Source organism: Macrobrachium nipponense, chromosome 7 (genome assembly GCF_015104395.2).
Source record: "Macrobrachium nipponense isolate FS-2020 chromosome 7, ASM1510439v2, whole genome shotgun sequence".
Taxonomy (NCBI): domain Eukaryota; kingdom Metazoa; phylum Arthropoda; class Malacostraca; order Decapoda; family Palaemonidae; genus Macrobrachium; species Macrobrachium nipponense.
In genome coordinates, this window is record NC_061109.1 from 61,472,252 (window position 1) to 61,487,251 (window position 15,000).

A 15,000-nucleotide genomic window follows, 5' to 3' on the forward strand; every position below is an offset into this window, starting at 1 on the left:
GGAAGTGCATACGTCTTATGGGATTTAGATGAAGCAACTAGTTGCAAATGATCACTATTCTTTTATATGTTGCAACCTAATTACCCCTCATTTTTATCCTTTTTTTTTTACTTCTTTTTATTGTTATAACCCACTTGTCGCTCATTTCGCATATTTTTCCATTTTATATTTTCAGTCTTTTAAATAGATATCAGTAGTGAGATTCCTCCAAAGAGTTACACTACTTTTCATGATCCCTTTTCTCTACAACTCTTCACTCTTTCTCTTCCTAAAAAAGAAAAAAAAAAGGAATTGCTTTTATATAAACACTTCAATCTACTCTTAAAAAAGAAAAAAGGAAAAAAAATGAGTAGATTTCGCCACAGACATATGTGACAGATCTGTCGAATGTAAAAGGTGAAATCCGATCTCTCTTGGAGTCTTTTAACTGCTTCCTCCTTCATTTTATAGGTAAAAAACAGTTTCATTTTCTCATCTGCTACGAAATATCCTATCTCGAACGTTTCACTCCTTCATTTGCTATAATTGAAGAGGCATCGATTTCGTGGATTAGATCCTTAACAGTTCTGCAACCGAAGGAAACTATCAGGATAGATTTTTCCATTAAATTTTTTTTCTGTTTCATTTGAATGCTTTGTCTTATTCGTCTGTGAATAAACAGGTTCCTTCACATAACAAGAGAGAGAGAGAGAGAGAGAGAGAGAGAGAGAGTAGAGAGAGAGAGAGAGAGAGAGTGAGAGAGCGGGGGAAGTTGAGTGGGGCAGGGCGAGTGTTCCAAATATTTGCTAGATAGCTAAGAAAAAACATTCCTGAAGGAGAGGGAGAGAGAGAGCTCTCCTTTAATTTCTAAAGGTAGTTCATATGCTTATAGTTATTCCATAGAATGTTCAATAATAATAATAATAATGAATAATAATAATAATAATAATAATAATAAATAATAATATAATAATAATAATATCTTGTTTAAACAGAGCAGGATAACCGTATGCAGGTAACTGCCTCTCAGGTGTCTTCCGTTCCATTACTCTCACTTAAGTTACCTGTAAATATTGAATTCCTTCGGTGAGTATTTTGACGACGATGGAATCGCTCCAGTCTCTAGGGACTTAAGACATTCCAGCAAAGAGAAATCATGAACGTCGGAAGAAGGTTGATTTCATTTTGAAAAAGGTTTCCCAGGAGTCCTATGATTGATTTATTTTTGAAAAAGATTTCGAGGAAGTCTGATGTTTGATTTAGCTTTGAAAAAGGTTTCGCAGAAATCTTATTCTAGTTAGTGGCTGAAAGAGAAGGCTATATGACTGACTCCCATCGGGTGGCAGTTTCGTTAATGAACGACAATGGCTTTTGCTGTAAGACTTATTATTTATTTATATTTTCTTATTGGTTAGAAACAGAAATGGTTCCTTATAAGTAGACTATAAATGATTTAGCAGTACAAAGCGATGCAGCAGAAATTATTACCAATTCAAAGATGGTGATTTATAAAACACCGGAATGTTAATACGTATTGAAAGTTAGTTTGATGTTTGAGAACCGTCTCGTCTCTGATAAAATTAAAAGCTGTTTTGCCACTGCCGAAAGACTTACGAGTCTTCAGCTATGCTCTCTTTCCAAGGACTTATATTGTTCTGTATCTGTTGTTCTGTATCCTTAAGTATAAGGTAAGGTTCAGTTACATTTCTTTCCCCCATATTCCTATGAGGGCGACGGCGCCATTCAAAGACGAAAGCAGCGAAAGCAAAGAAGAAAGCTGTTTGGGTCGACAGAAAGCGGTAAAGGCAATTCGCCCTCCGTGAGAATTGGGACTTTAGACCGTGAAAAATCTTTGGCGCTCGAAATTCCCATTCTCGCTCAAAAATAAGGAATAAACTCTCGCCAAAGTCATAAGTTGGTCTCGAAGGGCCGCGCGCGCCAAATGCGAATTTATGGAGAGGCCAAAAGCATTGAGGAATTTTACTGCTGGCGTCTGGGCTTCGATTGCTACGGCGGGAGAATTTGTCATACTTACCCAGTCATATGGAGAGTGAGAGGAGTTTCTTTCTCCCGAAATGGCTGCTGTTTTTATCATCTAACGGCCTGTATAGAACAGCAAGAAATGTTTTTTTAAAACAGGAATGTTTTGAGAAAACCATCAACTTGTATAACACTTATTCGTGCTTTCACTGTTGCTGAACATTTCCTGGCGACAGGAGACTGAAAGCTTGAATTGAAGGAGACATTTCTCGTGTAGGTTGAAAGTAAACTTCTGCTTCGAACAGATATAATTTGCTTCAAATTTAGATACGAGAGTTTCCGTCTCGTGGATAACTTCTTGGAGTCACATTTTCCGTCGATTGAAGGACTGAGAGACTTCTGCGAAAATCTAAACATTGTATCTTTGTGAGTGAAACCTGACGCTGTTTAGTGAGACGCACAACATATAAAAATCATAGGAGCTTTCAAAGGATATATTCTCTAGATGTCAATCTTTCCCTTTAGTCTTTCCCACAGATATAGAATCATTATGAATATATATTTGCATATATATATATATGTGTGTGTGTATACATTTATGAATAACTTGATCACAAAGTAATAAAACGTAATGCTATGCTTATAAATAAAGGCAATGCCACGTAGGAAAATGAAAAAAACGAGAACTGGCGAGATCTCTGGTCTTAACGACCCTTTACTATAGTGAAGGGTCGTTAAGACCGAAAGATCTTAGCGTGGCATTACCTTTATTGTATACGTGTGGAACAGAAATAAATTTTTGACTGACATCGTGACTGAATCTAGGACTTTAGATTGAAAAGCAAAGGGGAACCAGCAACTTGATGTAATTCGCTTTTTCATTTCACTTCTTAAAACTGCCTTTAGAACTAATGAGGCCCCCTACTCTAATTTCTCCATTCTTGCCGCCGCTGACAAATTTCAACTCACTTTCAAAACTCGAATTTCATGTATCTCGTCCATTACCGATTCTCAGGTTAAAAGAAAATCCTTTTACTTTATCTTTTCACTTTAGTTTTTATAGCTTCCCCTTTCCACTGATCAATTGCAATTGTTTTTACAATACGTAATCAGTTTTAACTAAAGACGACCTCCATTATTAACTCCTGCTGTTTTCAGGAAAAGCTTTAGTCTCACGATATTTGAAACCTGTAAGTCCTCCAGTTTGTGCCCTTGTGATTTGCAGTCTGCTAATCACTGCCAAGTATACCTTTTACTACTGATGTATAGTACTGTTGCTGGAAACAGGAAACATCACAACGGCTTAAAGAAATTCATTTTGAAATCAGGTAACGACCCAGGCAGGATGTAGCCTGAAGTCATCAAATATTTGCATGACCAATACAAACCGGGTTTAGTTCTGACAAAAGTCTTCTCTTTCCCGCAAGTGTCCTGCACGAGAGTCTGAGTAACTTCCACAGGGAAGGTTAATCAACTTCTTGTGTTGTTTCTCGGTAAAGGAAAAAAACATGTTTTGTTCGATGTTATTGGTCTGTCAGTTCCTGGGTATTTTTTGGTAATCGTGAAAGGTTTGAGTTGATCTGAACTAAATTTAATTTCAGTAAACTACCTTATTCTCCGATACTATGAAAATGGAAACATTTAGAATCCCTCTCTCTCTCCCCTTTTTAAGTACGTGTACGCATGTGTTTACTAAAGAATTATCAATCGGAAGAGGGAGGGGTAGGCAGACTGACACCATCAATCTGCTGCATGAGTCCTCATTCCAATGTTGACACATCTGATGGAAGGAAGTAGAAGTGTTTGAGCCCATTTATACCGACAGACACACTAACACTCACAATCAAATATATATATTGTAATATTTTTCAAACACTTATATTAAATAAACCATGCTAAACATGACATAAGGGATGGTCTTAAGTCGAGGTGCAATCATAAACTGTATAAAAAGCCATAACAATATTTATTTACACGTGCGAGCGCATATATATGTAAGTATGTATTAAGCGTAAGCCTTGTATATAAGTATACCACTGATTTATTTGAACTTTTTTGGGGATTTTTTTTTTTCCGAATAGTGACCATTGACGGATTAAACCCAAAAGTAATTCAAAATGAAAACGAGAATATCGTAAAAATTACATGCATGTATGCAAAGATAAACAATTTTAATATCTCCGTAACAAGCAAAAGTGATACTTCGTCAATGCATGCACATGGAAAGGATTCTCAGCCATTACCAGGGATCAGGTCAAAGAGGAAACTGGTGATTGGTTGGAATCTCTAACTGGAGTCATGAATAACAAACTACGAAGTTTTTTAATGGGCTTCTGTTGCTGACAGTAAAGGGAGGGCGGGAGTTTTTTTTTTATATGAAATTGTGGCGCTTCCATATTCAGGTCACAAGAAATTGAATCAGGTTGAGAGAGAGACAGAGAGAGAGATAAGGATTGCGAGTGTTCCAGCGAGCAAAAGCTACAGAATTTAAATATTATATATATATATATATATATATATATCTATATATATATATATATATATATATATACATACATATATATATATATATATATATATATATATATATATATATATATATATATATATATATAATATATATATTTGTGCGTGTGAGCGCGCGCGCTTGTGTACAAAGAGAGAGAGACAGACAGACAGACAGACAGACAGAGATAGTTACGATACAAATGCCAAATTTTCCAATCCTATAAAGGAAACATATTTTATCATGAACTCCCACGCAGCGTAAATATCATTGACAGCATTAATTATTCGTGTTAAGTCCTTAGGTATACTTCCATTAGTAAATATCCCTCTAACGTATGCTAATTTCGTCTATCGTTTATTTTCCAATTGCAAAGTATAGTAAATTGAGAATCTTCATAAATTTTCTATTCAAATGGATTGCTGTCAGAGATGGTCGCTTCCGAAATACTGATATTTACAATCAAATTGTTTTTTTCCTTTCGAGAGCAAAATCTGTATGGGGGAACAATTTCCAGCCAGCCAGCCAGACAGACAGACAGACAGACAGGGAGTATATCGTATAGATAATTCCATGACATTCCGCAATAATCTTGTGTTCTCAAGAATGAAAGTCTTCAGGTACTGACATTCCTGTGAATGACATGCAAGAATAATCGTGTGAACTCTTGTTAGCTCTTGCTATGGTAACCCACAGGCCATGCTACAGCATGTTCGACATTGAGATTATGTACACTTTTGGGGCAAATTATGATTACCAACCACACGTAAATAACCTCGGACACTGTGTACTTAACAATTTGGAAATTTAGATATATATATATATATATATATATATATATATATATTATATATATATATATATAATATATGAAAGCACTAAGAACAATAACGTCTGGTTTTGTGGCCCATGTCATCCTAGGGGTTTGGCAATGCATGTTGGTAGACTGGTCTCTAAAGTTTGGCAACACTGGTTCAGTCAGTTGCTTCCGGAACACGCCATACGAGTAAAAACGGTTTACTTCTTTTATCCTCAAAGAGTTTTTCCAAATAACGTTGTGTTTTGGAATTGTACATTTGTGCAAGCATGAAGTCGCATATATTGTCCAGGTAAGCGTGCAACAGTGTGTTACAGGTTGAAAAAAAAATTACAGGCCTATGCAGAATGAAAGAGGTAGGCGATGCAGACCTTTGTCATGGAAGAAACCATCTAGTGGGTATCCCTCCCGGGCTGCCTCCCCCCCCCCCCCCCCCCCCCCCCCCGCAGTTATTCGGGCATTCAATTGAGCACGTATATGCTACAATTTGATGAAATATCGAATGGCTTCACATAACTAGTTGCTTTGAGTTTCATACACTGACAAACAACAGGAGACATGATGCCATTTGCAGTCTGAGTGACGAGAAGGGTCACTGTTAACGGAGGTTGCATTTGAATTTTTGGAGTATGATAAAGGTAATTAATTTTATTATCATCAATTCATAGCAATAACCTTTGATGCAGGGAGATTATATAGGATTTAAGATCATGCGTAGATAAAACTATTCAGTTGTAAGGTGGGTACACACGTGCGAACCGAACCTTGTATTGTAAACCGATTCTTGTAACAAAAAACGCAAGTGTGGACGGTTCCTCGAACCCGAACCCGCGAGGTTCGAGGCTCCGTTCGCCCTCCGTCCCGCCAATTGTCGGTTTTTGGGCCCCGAATCAAAGGGAGGTCTCTTTGAACGTTACGCCATGTGTGGACGGGACCTGTATTACACGCGTAGCAACAGAGGTACACGCGTAGCAACAGAGGTTGGCCTGAACTTGTTAACACCGACTATGAACAAGGCCGTCCATAGTAGAGTCCCCTTGCTTGGTCAGTCAGTACGTATATGTATACCATGGCTGATTGGAGTGAGGAAAGAGCCCTTCCTTAAATTTATTAGTTATTACGAAGAACAGACTTTACTGTGGCCAGAAACTTCTTGGAATCTCATGTCAGCGAGTAATTCCCGACCACTGTATTCTACCCTTCTAGCATATAACCTTGATTGCCACCATCTTTTATTTAGCTTCATCTTTGTTAAATAATGTATATAAATATACGCGGCAGCTGCTACTTGCATGTTGGCCATCGTCGGCAAACAACCCGGACAGAGACAGACCAGTGTTGCCAAAGCGCGGAGAAATGACCAAAAGTGTGGAGAGGGATTCGAGAGGGAGGCATTGAATGCAGAGCTGAAGTCTGCACTCTCACGTATGCGGCGCTGTAGGTCCGCATAGTATAAATGCCTTTAAAACTTTTTTTCATTAATAAAAAAATGATTGAAATTATATAATATTTTTGAAAATACTAATATTTTTGAAAAATTAACCATTTTCACTAGTCTCGAGTGTTCGTGAGCCAATATCAGATACGATTATATACGATTTACAATTAAGAACCGATTTTGTCAACAGCAGATGACGTAACCCAATGCATTCATTCTTTAGGTCCAGCAATCTTCAATTTGCCTTTGTAATATATATATATATATATATATATATATATATATATATATATATATATATATGTTAGTAAAATTTGGTTAATTTGTGAAATCTTAGGGTGAAACTGACTTTAATTAATGTAAACTTTGTCATGTGTAACGAGTTTTTATTTATTTTTTTGAGAAAACAACTGCAAATATGTATTAGGCAATTTCATAAGTTGAAGTGATTCAACTGATTATAACCGAATAAGTTTCGATATCAGTATGCTAGAAAGTGGTGTATTATAATCGTGGATTTTCTTTATATTAATGTAGCTTATTGATAAAAAAAAGGACCAATTATGATGTGCTCTTTTCCAATTTTTTGAAACTCATAGCCCTGAATAGGGCATTCGTTTGGCTTAGGATTGGCACATGTATACCATAAATCATGCATAATGTGCTGTCCATTCTCTTGGGGAAATATCTCATTTCAAAATATCCGGATCATAAAAGGTGGCATTTAGACCTACATGTTTCATATCGTTTTTGTCAGTTTACAATGTTTATGGCATTGATTTTAAGCCTAGACCTATGTTATATATTAGGCTGTTATTATCATTAATACTTCAGCCAACGTTTGATTTAACATACAGCATATTACCTAAAGTGACAAATGTGGCTTAAAAAAGAAAAGAAAGAATAAACTACTTATGAATATCGAAGGATTTATGGAGCTTGTGAACTTACTCTGTGGGGAACTAAAAGAAATGAATGCAAAACCAACCGTTTTTAGTAAAGAAATACATTTTAGTGCAGTTTCTTGTAACTTCCCACTTTTTGCTGAAAACTTTATGAATAAATTTACTTGCCCTTGTTCACTTTGTAGCCTAATTTACGCATCAAATCATATACAACAATCATAAATATAAAACAGTAATCACCACACACACACCACACACACACACACACACACACACACACACACACACACACACATATATATTATATATATAATAATATAATATATATATATATATACGAATGTAATACGAATGTAAACCAGCTTCAAGACTGAACATTGTCCGCGTATCTCGTTCGATTCTAAATATTACTCATCAAAGTTATGCAATGTTTCAAAATATATGAAGCACCTGAATTTCGGAGAGGGGAAAATCTAACTCTAAAAAGGTTTAATTAGGAAACCCAACTCATATACTGGAAAAGATACGGTTGATATAATATAAACAGGATGACTATTTCGTCTAGTGTAGCAACATAACATTGCTTGGCAATTAACACTACACCTCCCGGTGCGGAACTAGTTTCTCGGTGACGTGCGGACTTCGAGGCAACCCTGAGACAGACTGATGATCGCAGTGGATTGAAATGAAGTTACAGTGCTTAACGTGGTTACGGTTCGTCCTCGACAATTTGGACAAAAAAACCCCCTTGTTAACTGGTGTATATGCCGTAACCCTCAGTTAACAACATACAAGGTTCAGGCTCTCACGTGTGTACCCACCTTTAAATCCTTACCGCTAGACAACACTCATTTGAAAGGCTACAGACTCGTAAGTCTAGGCCTAGTCAAAGCACTGCTTCATGCTTGGGCGTTAATCAGTAGACCTAGCTGGTCAGCTTTAACAAATACGGGAAAGTTATATATAAATAGCCTTCCCTAGTTCAAAAAATGGCATTGTAAACAATACATCCAGTAATTAGCACAAAAAAAAAAGTACAGCTTCTAGCACCGCGATAGCAGCCTACGATAATGTAACTTAGGCCTAACTACATTGGCATAACATGAGATCCTCCGTAGGCGGTCAGTGCCTTAAGGTTATTTTCCAGCGTCCCTTCGGCCTCTAGCTGCAACTCATTCATTCCTTTTACTGTACATCTGTTCATCTCCTAACAATTGTTTCATAGTGCAACTGCCAGGTTTTCCTGCTGTTACGCCTTTCAGACCCATTGGGAATTTCCGTTTCAGCGCTGAATGAGCTCATAAGTCCGTTGTGTCACAATTCAACATTCTTAAAGCTGAAGCCCACCTAAATTAACAATGTCTATGCTGACGTATATGTTGTCCTATCTTAGGTTAACGTAATTTATCATAACCTAGGCTATGCAAGGGTATTGTTTTATGACATAGTCTAATAAAACAGCTCTACTGAATCCATATGAGTGTACCGTTTGCCTAGGCTGAGGTACCCCAGCTAAGTGAACGGCACATTCATATTTATTCAATAGAGCTATATTTGAATAGGTAAACCAAATCACGGTAACGTAGGTTAGCCGAAGTTACGGTACCTTATCTGAATTAGGCTAACCTCCTTTAGCATATACTAGAACATAGTGCTACTTTGGCTTGTTATTACGCGTTACCTGCTTCGAGTGCTAGTACTAAGCACCGTATGGTAACTGTAAAGTAGATGGCCGCACGGAGATGTAGTTTATCAATAATTTGTCAACCACTCGATATAGGAATGGGTGAATATAATACTTTGATCCCGAGGGGATAGTACTAAACACGGCCTTCCAAGAAGCTTCCGCCATGTTTAGAACTACCACCTCCGAGTTGGTGATGCGTAGATAAAATGACAAAGGAGCACCGTAGAATATTTATGTTGTATAATACATACATATATAATATATATACAACACACACCGATGCTGCAATAAATAATATAACTGGAGAATTAGCTGCATTCGACTCGGATTTGTTAAACCTAATGAATGTCCATCCAGGCTTCCTACGGTAATTCGTTGTACCCATGAACCAAAAGTGAATGGGAATAGACTTGATTTCCATTATTAATTGAATTTTGCACGACTGCTTTTCCCTTATTAATTTATTCCCTTATATTTTCGAATGCCTTAATTTTGTTTCCTATCTTATTATTCGAAAGAAAGTAATTATTTCTTTAATTATTTCCGTAATTTAGTAATTATTATTCTAACGATAATCGTTGTTTTCAGAAAGTGCCGGAGAAGTATCACGACCAAAGATGTATAATTAAAAATATTTAGGAGTTGCACACTTCTACCAAGGAAGAGTAACTGTCTAGACAAGAGAAGATTGTCTGATGTGAAGAGGATTCAGAAGTACTAAGTAAGTTCACACAAACTTTCTGTTTTCTTGTAGAGTTACGTGTTCTTACAAAGTGCTAGAAATGCTGAAGATGTTTAGATAAATATTAGCTGTATTTTTTGTCTTTTTAACGGAACCTTCCTTACAAAAAATTTGAGCCAGAATTAGGGTTTGATCATGTGTCCCGCAACGTGCCATATATTACTAACATGAGTCTGCCTTTCCACACTTGAGACGTACCAGGCAGCTGTGTAGCACTTTGAATATATATGCTCCATTCGACCATATTATTAGGATGATAATAATTTGCACTACCAGAAATTGGGCAGGTGGATCTTCTTTGACAATGCGTTTAAATCCAGTTATTTTAATTTTGGGGACCACCTCTTTTTCTGAAAAATGTTGGCGTTGCTCTGTCTAACGGTATTATATATATATATATATATATATATATATATATATATATATATATCCCATATATATATATAGATATATCATATATATAAGACAACGTTGCTCACGAAGATGGAAGGTTAGATCGTTGACATGGAGCTTGTCTATATTTCAAAACCTCATCACAGTAAGACATACTGTATACAGTATATCACTACTGAACTTGACGTTCATCCGGGAGACTGTGACTCAAGTAAGCTGTTAACGGACACGCAAACAGATTTGATGAAATAAACTAAAACTTGCTGCTCGTGAAGCATAGGTATCAAGCGCGCCCAGCGATCATAAGCATAGCTATTTTCATAGTTTTATTTGACAGTGGGTAATGAGATTGGCTGATCAGTATTTATGTATTTTCGCATAATTGGCAGCCTATTTAGGTAATAATTGTCTCGTACAATTGCCTCTAAACTTACATAGTTCAAGTCCATTTTATATATATGTTCAGAGAGCAAAATACATGGCTTTATATATATACATTTATGTGTGTGTGTGTATTATGTGTATATAAATATGTATGTGCAAACACATACATACAAATGTAAATATGTGTGTATGTTTATGTGTGTTTGTGCGCGCAGTCTTATTGAATTGAAACAGTTGATTGAAACAGTTGAAATTCCAGCAGCGTAGTCGATTTCGTACGGCAAATGAATGCATTGTATGCCTCTGTTTAAGAATTCTAATTGACCTAACTAGTCGTCCTCACCCAACTTAATCCTAAAACCCCCGATTCTCTCACGAATTATAAACAATTAACATTTTTACGTGGCGTTTTAGAAAAGACAAAGTCCGTTAACTGAATGCACATACCGAATAAACAGAATACCAGTTCCATTTAAGCTTCAGTCAATATTTTACACTATTTTTTGTTAATGACTGAAAGAGGAGAACATGTCCGAATTTCATTGGTTCTTCAAATGTAGCAGCGATATGACACTTAACAGTGCTTGCCAAAAAACGTGCACTCTGAAAATATTCGTTTATTATAGCTATTGTTTTCGAACGCGAGAGAAATAAAAGATGGAATCCTACGTTTGAGGATACCAACCTCCTCCTACCCCCCTCCCCACTCTAGTCCTCCCTTCTGGTTCCCCCAGTCCTCCCAAATAACGAATGTATTAGTTTAAAAACAAATGTAAATGAAATCAATGACTGCCAGTGGGGTGTGTTGTGTAATTTTCCAAATCGATATGCACAAACCGTATTTACTTGTTACAGAACTGATTCGTCTTATTATGATAATTCGTATTGAATATATATATATATATATATATATATAATATATATATATATATATATATATATATATAATGTGGTGACGACGCTTATCATGAGATTCCTCTCAGGAATAAAATCGCTGACCATCGAAAGAAGGCCATTCATGTTTCAAAGAGACATCACTCAAAGTCAGGTCACCTCGCATCACTTGAGGTTCTTAGCAGCGTCCCTTCGGCCCCCAGCTGCAATCTCTTTCATTCCTTCAACTATACCTCCGTTTATATTCCTTTTCTTCCATCTGACTTTTCACCCTCTCCTCACATTTGTTTCATAGTACAAACGCGTAGTTTTCCGCCTGTTACACCTTTCAATCCTTCTTACTGTTAATTTCCGCTTCAGCACTGAATGGCCTCATAGGTCCCACCTCTTGGCCTTTGGCCTAAATTCTATATTCCAATCCGGCCTACTAAACATGATATTCCAACAGCAATCATACACTTAATAACAACACACCCCCCCCCCTACACACGCACCATTTATACTCTTTTTATACTCTTAAATCCAGTTTCCAAGCCCGATTACGAAAGGCTCAATGAGTAATCCAAGATCACAATCCCGGATTTACTCGAAATGTAGCTATAACTTCTTCCCGAAATCAAGTGAAGTCCCGGGGATAGAAATTTCATCTCCTATGAAGTAGCTGAAAGAAATTTCACTGTTGAAGAAATAAAAAATGTAGTTGACATCATCCTTTGTCGAGAAATGTCTGATATTGCAGTTAAGCAAATTATAAACATTGCGTTTGATTTACTCAGATACAGATAAAAGCAATTCATTGAAATTAATGTATAATGAGCTCAGATGATAAGATTAGGAGCATTAGAATTCGTACTCTTCCACTTTCCGCCAAATTGATTTCGTGGCTTATGCTTTATACAAAAACAAGAACCCTGATCTCATATTGGGATTAGATTGCAAATTGATATTTCGATTGGATGAGCGTCAACTCTGATTGAAGTCAGCGTAGATATGAGGTTCTGTATTCAGAACGAACATATAAATACATATATGCTTAAAAAATCTTAGTAGATGCACGTGACTTCATGATATAAGCGAATACCACAGGAAAAATGATAGGCAGAAATTCGTAGACGAGCGCTTTCGTCCTTTAACAGACATTGTCGAGGCACAAATGAGATACAGTTGAAAAGAAAGTTACAAGGTAAACAAAAAAGATTAAGAATACCTCATAGGTGAAAAAGGTAAAAAGCAGGATAATCGGAGATCACACGGTCACAAACTAAAACAGACTTAACCATAAGAGAAACGGAAGCGTAGCCATACAAAGTCCAGAAACATTTATACTGCTGAATATATTAATTTAGTTGCTTATATTTATCTACAACTTTTTTAATAACGAACATGGAGCTGCTGATTCTCAGAGAGCAAGTGCGAGAAGTGCTAATGCTGCGGGTGTTGAGGAAGAGGATACTCTCTCCTAGCCTTAGCAAGCAACGCACGAAATAATAACCGAAGAAAGGGAAAACAAGTCGATGAAACTTCCCAAAATTTTCCGTAGCACGGAAGGAGCCCAGTAACGTTATCTGTCATCTTCTTAAGGAAAAGGCTTCCACTAACTAATGGAAATTTAATTCTAACTAAATTTAGAAAGCAGTTTGAATTTTATACCCGCTGGACAACTGTGAAACATCATCATTAGTCCCGTATATGTTGATATAAATGACTTGTCGATATTGAGAATAAGTAGGATTTATTTATGTGTGAACATATATTCATATTTACATATTTTTATATTGATTCCAAATCAATATAAAAAGCCTTTTATTCTCTTTTATATTTCAGAAGCCTTTTATTCTTTTAGATTTCATGAACTAACTTCCGCTCCTTCTCCCCTCCCACTATATCTCCTCCCCCTTCCATCCCATCCCCCTTTCCCTCCCATCCACCTTTCATCCCCCTCCTTCCACCTTCCTCCAATTCCCCCTCTTTCCCTTCCTCTCTCCCTCTTCCCTTTTCCCTCTTCCTTGCCTGTAGAATGCCTTTAGAGTTTTCATGGGCAGTGACGGGTTTGGTCAGCTAGTGTATATACACATATAAATGTGTGTGTGTCTTGGAAGCCACAAATCAAATTTAAAATTCCTAGTAAGGAAGTCTCACTTTTCTCTCCTCTATGTTATTCAGAGGCGTTTCTCTCTCATGAAATATTATTCCTTCAGAACTTTCACCAATCCCGTGAAATAATTAATTCTGTCAACTTCTCTGTGTACGTGGACATTTATTTTTTACTAAGAAGATTTTTGTACCTACCACGCAAAGGTCTCTTTTCTTATATTTCACTTTCATTTATGAATTATCCAGTTATTTCCGGGTTATTTTTCTAACCATCTCGCTGATTTTTTGTAGTTACTCTCAAATCCCTTAAAAGAATTATCCAGATTATTTTTATTCTTTACATGATTTTCGTAATCACGCCACCTCGCGATGAATTCCAGGATATTCTTCGTAACTTTAATTTAGATTTGTTACAATACCTTCCCATTCTTTATATTCTGTCCCAATTATCTTTGCCACAGCTTTCTCGTGTTTTCGAATACAACTTTACCCATTATTTTGTTTTCATCTTCTCAGGTTAATCCCTAGTCTTTGTCACTGTTTTTAACGAGTTTGTTTTATCATTACTTTTGCACACTTTTCTCGTGTCTGTCTGCGAATAGAAAGTTCTTCATTTTTTTTTCTTCGTCTTCACAGCATGATCTTTAGTCGGGGTCTCTGTTATTATTCTTTTTACCTTAATCCCAAGTCTGGTCCGTTGTTTTTAATAAGCCTTTATTAATAATTTGATACAATAACAAATTGTTGATGACGACATCATGTCCTCAAAAACATGAATTTATTTCCCCGTTTGTTTTCCAATTTCCTTTACAAATTATTCTCCTTCTGCTTCAGTTCCACCCTCTGCTCGCCCCTATTTCCGTACATAAAATGGAAATTTTTCTTCGGCACGCACTTTTTTCCTGCTAATATTTCTTGAAGATATAAATATTTTGGGGTTTATCCCCCTCCGGTGGTGAGAGGTTTCTGTTTTTGGTCATTGTTTCTAGATTTTTTAAATTTTTTTTATTATCTGCTTTTGTAGAAACAATTTTTTTCTTTACCGAAATTTCTGTCTTCATAATCCAATCAACGAAATTTTCGAGCCTTATTTCAGCTTCGTGACATCTTCGTGCCTTCCAGCTAATGTATTGTTGTGAATACCTCTAAATGCTATGCAGAGTAATGGACATTGTTATCGC